The sequence below is a fragment of the Rhinatrema bivittatum genome, chromosome 1 (genome assembly GCF_901001135.1).
Source record: "Rhinatrema bivittatum chromosome 1, aRhiBiv1.1, whole genome shotgun sequence".
In the NCBI taxonomy this organism is placed as follows: domain Eukaryota; kingdom Metazoa; phylum Chordata; class Amphibia; order Gymnophiona; family Rhinatrematidae; genus Rhinatrema; species Rhinatrema bivittatum.
Genome location: NC_042615.1, coordinates 285,316,599 through 285,324,993, shown reverse-complemented (window position 1 = coordinate 285,324,993; position 8,395 = coordinate 285,316,599).

Sequence of the window (8,395 nt, the reverse complement as noted above, 5' to 3'; positions counted from 1 at the left end):
CTTAAAAATGTCTCTGTTATACTGGGTCATGTATAACTGGTAAGAGGCAATGCGAGATATGAGCATTGAGCCATGGAAGACACGCCTGCCAAAAGCATCCAGGGATTTTTGTTCCTTCTCTGGAGGCATGGAGGAATGAGGTTTTGAACGTCGTGCCTTCTTCTGGGCTGATTCAACAACCACAGAGTGATGATCCAATTGTGGCTTCTGGAACCAAGGAGCTGACTGCACAAGATAGGTGGTATCTGTCCTCCGGTTGACAGGAGGAATGTAACATGGGTGTTCCCAGTTTCTCTTCAGGAGATCAAGCAGGATTCATGAATAGGAATAGACATGATTTCCTTGGGAGCATCAAGAAACTGGAATACCTCCAGCATCTTGTGCCTAGAGTCCTCTTCTGTCTGAAGTTGGAAAGGAATGGTTTCAGACATTTCCTTGATGAAGTTAATGAAAGACAGATCCTCTGGTGGAGAATGTCATTTTTCATTCGGGGGAGAGCGCTCTGATGGTAGATCATTTGTATCCTGGGAGGTATCGTCTGTCCAAGGATCATAGTGTTGATCTCCTGCACTTAGAGGGTCTCCAGCAGGGAGAAAAGTTGCTAATCCTGAGGGACCAGGCCTCGGCAAGATGGCATCAGAGGTGGCACTGAGGGCATCGAAGGAGGCATTGACGGCATCGATGGAGGCACCAAAGGGACTGTTGACATCGATGGGCAAGTCGGTGGTAAAATGCCAGACGGTGGAATGGGTATCGGTGATTCGTCATCTGATGATAATGGAATCGGAGTAGAAGGCACCGGAGGTACCGGTGCTCTTGGTTCCATCGAAGGCAGGGCACCGATCAATACATCTGGTCTTCCCAGTAGCGGTGTGAGGGCTACGGGAATCGGATCGTGACCGGCTTGGGGACCGGTACCGGCGTTGATGGAGGCTGGAAGCCCTGAAGTGCTTTACCGATGGCCTCTTGGATCATCTGATCCAATTCCTCGTGGAAGCCTGGGGCGTGGAACCCTGTCTCCGGAGTAGGAGGCAGCACTGGCGTAGCCAGAGGGTCCATCGGTGAAGGTGGAATCGCGGATCCCTGCACCACTATTGACGGGGAACACCTCGGTGACCCGGTTACAGAAGAGGGCTGTACGGGGCTTCTTTATCGGTGGCTCTGTCGACGCCGATGCCGAGGGCTTGCCTGTATTGGTGGACTGAGCCTTCCGATGGCGGTGTCGACGCTTTTCACGATGATCCCCTTTTCTTGAGGAGGCAAGGAGGGAATCGACACCCTTGAAGTCATCAATGCCGGTCGGGCAGCATCGGAGTCCCAGTGCTGGCGAGAAGTCGATGGTACCGGCTCGGACGATGTCGAAGCTATCGATGGAGTCGGGGTTTTTACCTGAAAGAGAAACTCCATTTTCCCTAAATGAGCCTTATGACCCTTCGGTGTCATTTGGGCACATTTGGTGCAAGTAAGGACATCGTGGTCGGACCCCAGAATCAGAACATAGACCCCTTGCAGGTCACTGATGGACATTGTTCAAGTACAGTCGGGGCACCGACGAAAACCCGATGCCATGACTCCGACAAAAATTTAGCCACGGTGTGGTCAATGGCTGGTAGGCCCCGAGGAGAAAACTCGACAGGAATCGACCGCAAATAGGGTAAAGCCTTACCTTTCGACCATGGAGTATGGATATCAATAGGGGGACCCCTATGGGGTAAAGTTTTTTGAAAATTTTGAAAGAAGTTCAGTGAGGAAAATTCCTGTCAGGAATCTCTGGAGAGCTCCTTAACCTGCAAGGCTACTGCTGTGCGGAAAAAAAAGACTGAATGGGGACCCCTGCTGGATGCAAGGTTGGTGCTATGCTGGGCATGCCCAGTAGGTGCCAGTCAAAGTTCTAGAAACTTTGACAAAAGTGTTCCGTGATTGGGCTCCATCCTGATGATGTCACCCATATGTGAGAACTACCATCCTGCTTGACCTGTGAGAATGAAAAGAACATAAGCACTGGCAAGTTAGATGTGAAGTGTTAATAAGGCAGATCTAAAGAGAATTTGAAAAGAAGCGTGCCAGAGAGGCAAAAACTCAAAATAAAAGCTTTTTCAAGCCTATCTGAAGCAAGAAGCAGGTGATGAAGTCAGTGGTCCCACTAGATAACCGAAGGGTAAAAGGGGCACTCAGGAAAGATAAGGCAATAGAGAAGAATTAAATACATTTTTTGCTTTGATCTTTACTTGGGAAGGTATCAGGGAGATACCTATGCCAGAAACACTCTTATAGGGTGATGATTCAAAAGAACTGAGTCAAATCACAATAAACTGGGAAGATGTACTAGAGCAAATTAAAAAAACTAAAGAGTAGAAAATGACTGGAACCAGAAAGTAAATACCCCAGAGTTCTGAAAGAGCTAAAAAATGAAATTGCAGACCTATTATTAGTAATTTATAACTTCTCATTCAAATCAGCTGCAGTATCTAAGAACTGGAGGGTGCTAATGTAATACCCATTTTTAAATAGGTCTCCAGCGAAGATCTGTGAAACTATAAATTGATGAGCCTGACATCAATACCACCCAAAATGGTAGAAGCTATTGTGAAAAAAAAATCACTGGCCATCTAGATCGTCACAGATTAATGGGACAGGGCCAACATAGATTTAGCAAAGGGAAGTCTTGTCTTACAAATCTATTCGATTTTATTGAAGGGGTTAACAAATGTGGATAAAGGTGAGCCAGACAAAATAGTGTATCTGCATTTTCAGAAGGTGCTTGACAAAGCCCCTCATGACAGACTCATCAGGAAATTTAGAAGCGTGGGATAGGATGTAATGTCCTAAAGGAGAGGAAACAAAGTAGGACTAAATGGTCACTTTAATGGAGAAAGGTAAGTAGTGGAGTGCCTCAGGATCTGTACTAGGACCAATGCTTTTTAATATATTTATAAATGATCTAGAAAAGGGAGTGATGAGTGAGTTGATCAAATTGGCAGATGACACAAAATTATTCTAACTTGTTAGATCATGAGCCAATTATGAGGAATTGCAAGAGAATTAGGTATCTAAATGGCAGATGAAATGTAATTTGGACAAGTGCAAAGTGATACATATAGAATAGAATACCTCAAACTATACACAATGTTGGGTTCCATACTAGGTGTTACCACCTAGGAAAAGGATCTTGGAATTATGGTGGACAATACTTTGAAATCATCAATCCAGTGTGTGGCAAGAGTAAAAAAAAACAACAGAATTTTAAATATTAAATAGGAAAGGAATTGAAAATAAAACAGAAGATATAATGCATCTGTTTGTATCAATTTATGGTACGAACACCCATGAATATTGTATGCGTTTCTGCTCACCCCATCTCAGGCAGATATTGTGGAACTAGAAAAGGTACAGAGAAGGGTGACCAAAATGATAAAGATCTCTCCTATGAAGAAAGGCTAAACAGGTTAGGGATGTTTAGCCTGGAGAAGAGGTGGCTGAGAGGAGATATGAAAGGGTCTATAAGATCGTGTGTAAAGTAGAATGGGTTAACAGGGAACAGTTATTTACCCTTTCAAATAATACTAAGATTAGGGGATACTCCATGAAGCTAATAGGTAGCATATTTAAAACAATTTCTAGCAACCATTTCAACATGAAGAAATTTCAGGTACAAGAGACGACAGAGAGAAATTGGGGGTTCCAGAGTCAGATAAGCAGTCTAATGTTGGAACAGTGGTCGAGGGTATGGAACTATCTGCAAGTCTTGGGTTAGAGCCTTGGGTAGGCACTCATATGTGTTTCTTGCAGAGGTGTCTCCTATTGCAATGGTTACTCCTGTCTCAGAAATATTCGGATAAGCTTCTCTTTCCGTTGGAGGTTAGATCCAGCCTGGTCTGGTGGTCATCCGGAAAAGATCCTGGAGATGGGGCTAGGCCTTGGTTGAAGGCCATGTAGTCTATCAGTTGGTCAAAACAAGGGCAACAAGGATGGCTTGTTGGCATTCGTACCATAAGAACATAAGAACATAAGAAAATGCCATACTGGGTCAGACCAAGGGTCCATCAAGCCCAGCATCCTGTTTCCAACAGTGGCCAATCCAGGCCATAAGAACCTGGCAAGTACCCAAAAACTAAGTCTATTCCATGTAACCATTGCTAATGGCAGTGGCTATTCTCTAAGTGAACTTAATAGCAGGTAATGGACTTCTCCTCCAAGAACTTATCCAATCCTTTTTTAAACACAGCTATACTAACTGCACGAACCACATTCTCTGGCAACAAATTCCAGAGTTTAATTGTGCGTTGAGTAAAAAAGAACTTTCTCCGATTAGTTTTAAATGTGCCCCATGCTAACTTCATGGAGTGTCCCCTAGTCCTTCTACTATCCGAAAGAGTAAATAACCGATTCACATCTACCCGTTCTAGACCTCTCATGATTTTAAACACCTCTATCATATCCCCCCTCAGTCGTCTCTTCTCCAAGCTGAAAAGTCCTAACCTCTTTAGTCTTTCCTCATAGGGGAGTTGTTCCATTCCCCTTATCATTTTGGTAGCCCTTCTCTGTACCTTCTCCATCGCAATTATATCTTTTTTGAGATGCGGCGACCAGAATTGTACACAGTATTCAAGGTGCGGTCTCACCATGGAGTGATACAGAGGCATTATGACATTTTCCGTTTTATTCATCATTCCTTTTCTAATAATTCCAATATTATTAGAACAAGCCATTAGGATTCGGTAGGACCTGGCGTTGGCAGTGACAAGTGGTAGGAGAAGTCAGTCTTCGGTTAAGCTTGGCAGAGAAGCATTAGTGAGTACTCTCGACAGCTCACATAGCAGGGGTGCAGAATGTGCAGCAGATTTATGGAACAGACACATTTGATCCAGGAGAGAGAAAGATCTCTCAGAAGCAACCTTTGCTCTTGTAAACTGGTGAGGTAGAGGTAGAGATCCGATGGCCACCAGAAGAAATTCCAAGTGGAAAGATTTTTAGCTGATACACAAACTGTGAAATTTGTTGCCATAGGATGTTGCTGCCATAGGATGTGGTGAAAGCAGTTGAAAAATGACTGGAAGTGCTAAACTCAATACATAGTACTCCTCTCTGGTCACAGTAAAAGAGTTTATACTTTATAGGGGGTGTTGAAGCACCCACAGACCTAGCATGTATGCTTGGTAAAGCCACTGCTTAGTCCTGGCTATGGGTAATAAGTACTGGATCTATATTTTGGGATCCTGCTGGATACTTATGACCTCAATTACCACTGTCGGAGAAAAGGTGCTGGGATTGATGGACCCAATATGGCATTTGTTATATTATGTTATTTCTAAACCTGACTTGGGGTCCTCCCCACAGCTAGCTGGGTTTTCCAGCATATCCACAATGTATGTGCATGAGATAATGTTTACATACATTGGAAGTCCGGTATATGCAAAGTACTTGGCTGGCCTGATAATAATGCACCTGCAGGTGGGTTGGATCTGAAAAGAGCTGTTGTGGGTGGGTGACTGATCCAGGACCCAGGAAAAGATGTGAGTTGGCTGGGACCAGGAAGAGCCGCTGAAGCAGAGGGTAGTCAAAATAGGACCGACAGGAGATTGTTACACCCCTCGGTCGCAGACGGCTGTGACTGCTCTTATGCACCTCTTTCTTTACTACATTGACTCCGTTGGGTAGACTTGTGGCCTCTGCCAGCTATCGCCGGCCTGCCTACCACTCCCAGGCCTCCTTGGATGGCACAGATGCTGACGACCGCCATCTTGCTCTCGGAGTCCCTTAGACTCGTGCACGCATGCACTGGCCAGTCTTAAGCACGTCATGGCGGGAACCTTGGGCGTCCTCTCCGGATGATGTCATTCCTCCAGGATACTTAAAATGGCTGGCCCTGCCTACTGATGACTTGGCAACGAGTTCCCTCATTGCTGAATCCGCTTCGCTCACTATGGACTTCCGTTCCTCTGGCTACCTCTTTGGCGTGAGACGCTCTGGGTACCCGCTCCTCGGGAGCCCTTTCTTCGTCTCTGGCTATCAGCTCCTCGGAGGGCCTAACGCCTTGGATTGCTACCTACCCCGTTCCCCGTGGTTTCTCTTGCAACCTTCAGTTCTGAGTACTCCGCTCTGCGGACCACTACTGTACCATCTCTAGTGTGGAACCCTCATTTGTGCACCCCGTGCTGCGGACCACTACCATGTCATTGCTAGTGAGGAACCCTCATCGGTATACCCTGCGCTGCAGGCCACTATCATATCACTCCTACTGAGGAATCCTCACAGGCGTACTCTGCTCCACAGACATCTACTGAATCATCTCTACTGAGGAACCTCTTCGGTGTACCACGCTCTGCGGACCATTGCCATGTCTTCACTAGAGAGGTATTCCCTTTGGGTATACCCCACCACACAGACTTTGAGACTTTCTCCTGCACTCCCCACTCCACGGGCTGTGCCTCTCTATCTCTTAATAAAGACTCTAATCTATAGCTGTGTCTGATGTCACTGAGACCTTGCCTCCCGACGGTGAGGCTCACAGGGCTCTTCCCTGTGGGTAGTTCCATCGCATCACCTCGGCCCAGGGGCCCACATACCTACAATTCCTAACAGATTGCCAAGTCCATGGATCCAGCACAGGTCTCGGTGATTCAGGCCATCCCTGGCTTGGCCCAGCAAATCACAGAACAGCAAAAGGTATTAGAGACTTTGGCTAACGCCATAAATCAACTGAGTAATCAGCTGGACTCTGTCTCGATGCCTACTAAGCCTAACCTTGCTCCACATGCATCACCATTCCAGCCTTCAGTGCCCCTGCCGGCATCTCCTCGTTTCGCAGGTGACCCCCCTGTTGTGTAGGGGCTTTTTGAACCAGTGCAGCATGCACTTCTCCTTACAACCTGCATACTTTCCTGACGTAGTTTCCAAACTATGTGCATCCTGTCCCTCCTGGACGGAAAGGCCTTGGCCTGGGCGTCACCCCTTTGGAAGCGAATGGACCCGATCCTCAATGACTTGCCGGGCTTCCTCACCTTATTTCGCTCTGTATTTGACGACCCTGGTCGCAAGACCATTGACGGATCTACGCTCCTGCATCTGCAACAAGGTGCCAGGTCATAGACCGATTATGTCATCGAGTTTAGGACCCTCTCGTTGGAATTACACTGGGATCTGGGCTGCCTGCATGCCCTATTCCTAGAAGGTCTATGTTCACGCATCAAGGATGAATTAGCAGCATGAGAACTCCCTGAGGCATTGGATTCTCTCATTGACCTCGCTGGTCGCATTGATCGTTCCCTGCGTGAGCGATCGCATGAGTCCAGGGGGATCCAAGAGAATGTCTTCAGGTGCTCCACGTATTCGATCAACACCATCCACCCAGAATGCTCCTACACCTAGCACCAAGGAAAAGGAACCAATGCAAATGGATCTCAGCCATCTATCTGCAAAGAGAAGCGCCATCGGCAAAGATCAGGTCTTTGCATGTACTGTGGCCAACCGGGTCATGCGGTACCCTCCTGTTCACTTTGTCCGGGAAACTCCCAGGCCTACAATCTGCCAGAGAACTTCTCCTAGGACTGACCGCACCATCTCCTCCGCTGACACTGCCTGTCTCAATTAACTCGGACGCTCTGGAATTTCACACCCTAGAACTCGTGGACTCCGGGGCCGGTGGAAATTTTATCCTTAGACAACTCAAGGAACAGCTTGGATTCCCACCGTCCAGACACCAATGCCACTGCTACTTTCTTCTATCCATGGCAAACCGTTACCAGGCGAAGTTACCTTCTCCACAATCCTCATTCAACTTCACATTGGATCACTGCACACGGAGACCATTTCTTTCTTGATACTGGATAAGGCTATCCACCCTGAGGTTCTTGGACTGCCATGGTTACAACTACACACACCTCAATTCGATTGGAGCACGCTACAATTGTCGCACTGGGGTAACTCCTGCCATGGGAAGTGCTTGAAGGTTGTGTCCCCAATGCCTTGCCTAGCCACTACAACATCTATTCCGGGTCTTCCACCACAGTACTCCTCCTTCAAAGACGCGTTCTCCAAGAAAGCCGCAGACACTTTGCCGCCTCACTGCTCATTTGATCATGCTATTAACTTATTGCCTAACACTGAGCCTTCCCAAGGAAGGGTCTACCCACTTTCTCTGACTGAGACAAAGGCCATGTCTGAATATATTCAAGAGAATTTGGCAAAAGGCTTCATTCGGCCTTCAAAGTCCGCTGGAGCCGGGTTCCTTTTTGTGGGAAAAAAGGACGGCTCCCTCCAGCTGGGCATAGATTACCGCAGCTTAAATGAGATTACCCAGAAGGATCACTACCCCTTGCCATTAATCTCTGAACTTTTTGACAGGCTCCAAGGGGCCAAGATATTTACCAAATTGGACCTCAGATGAGTGTATAAC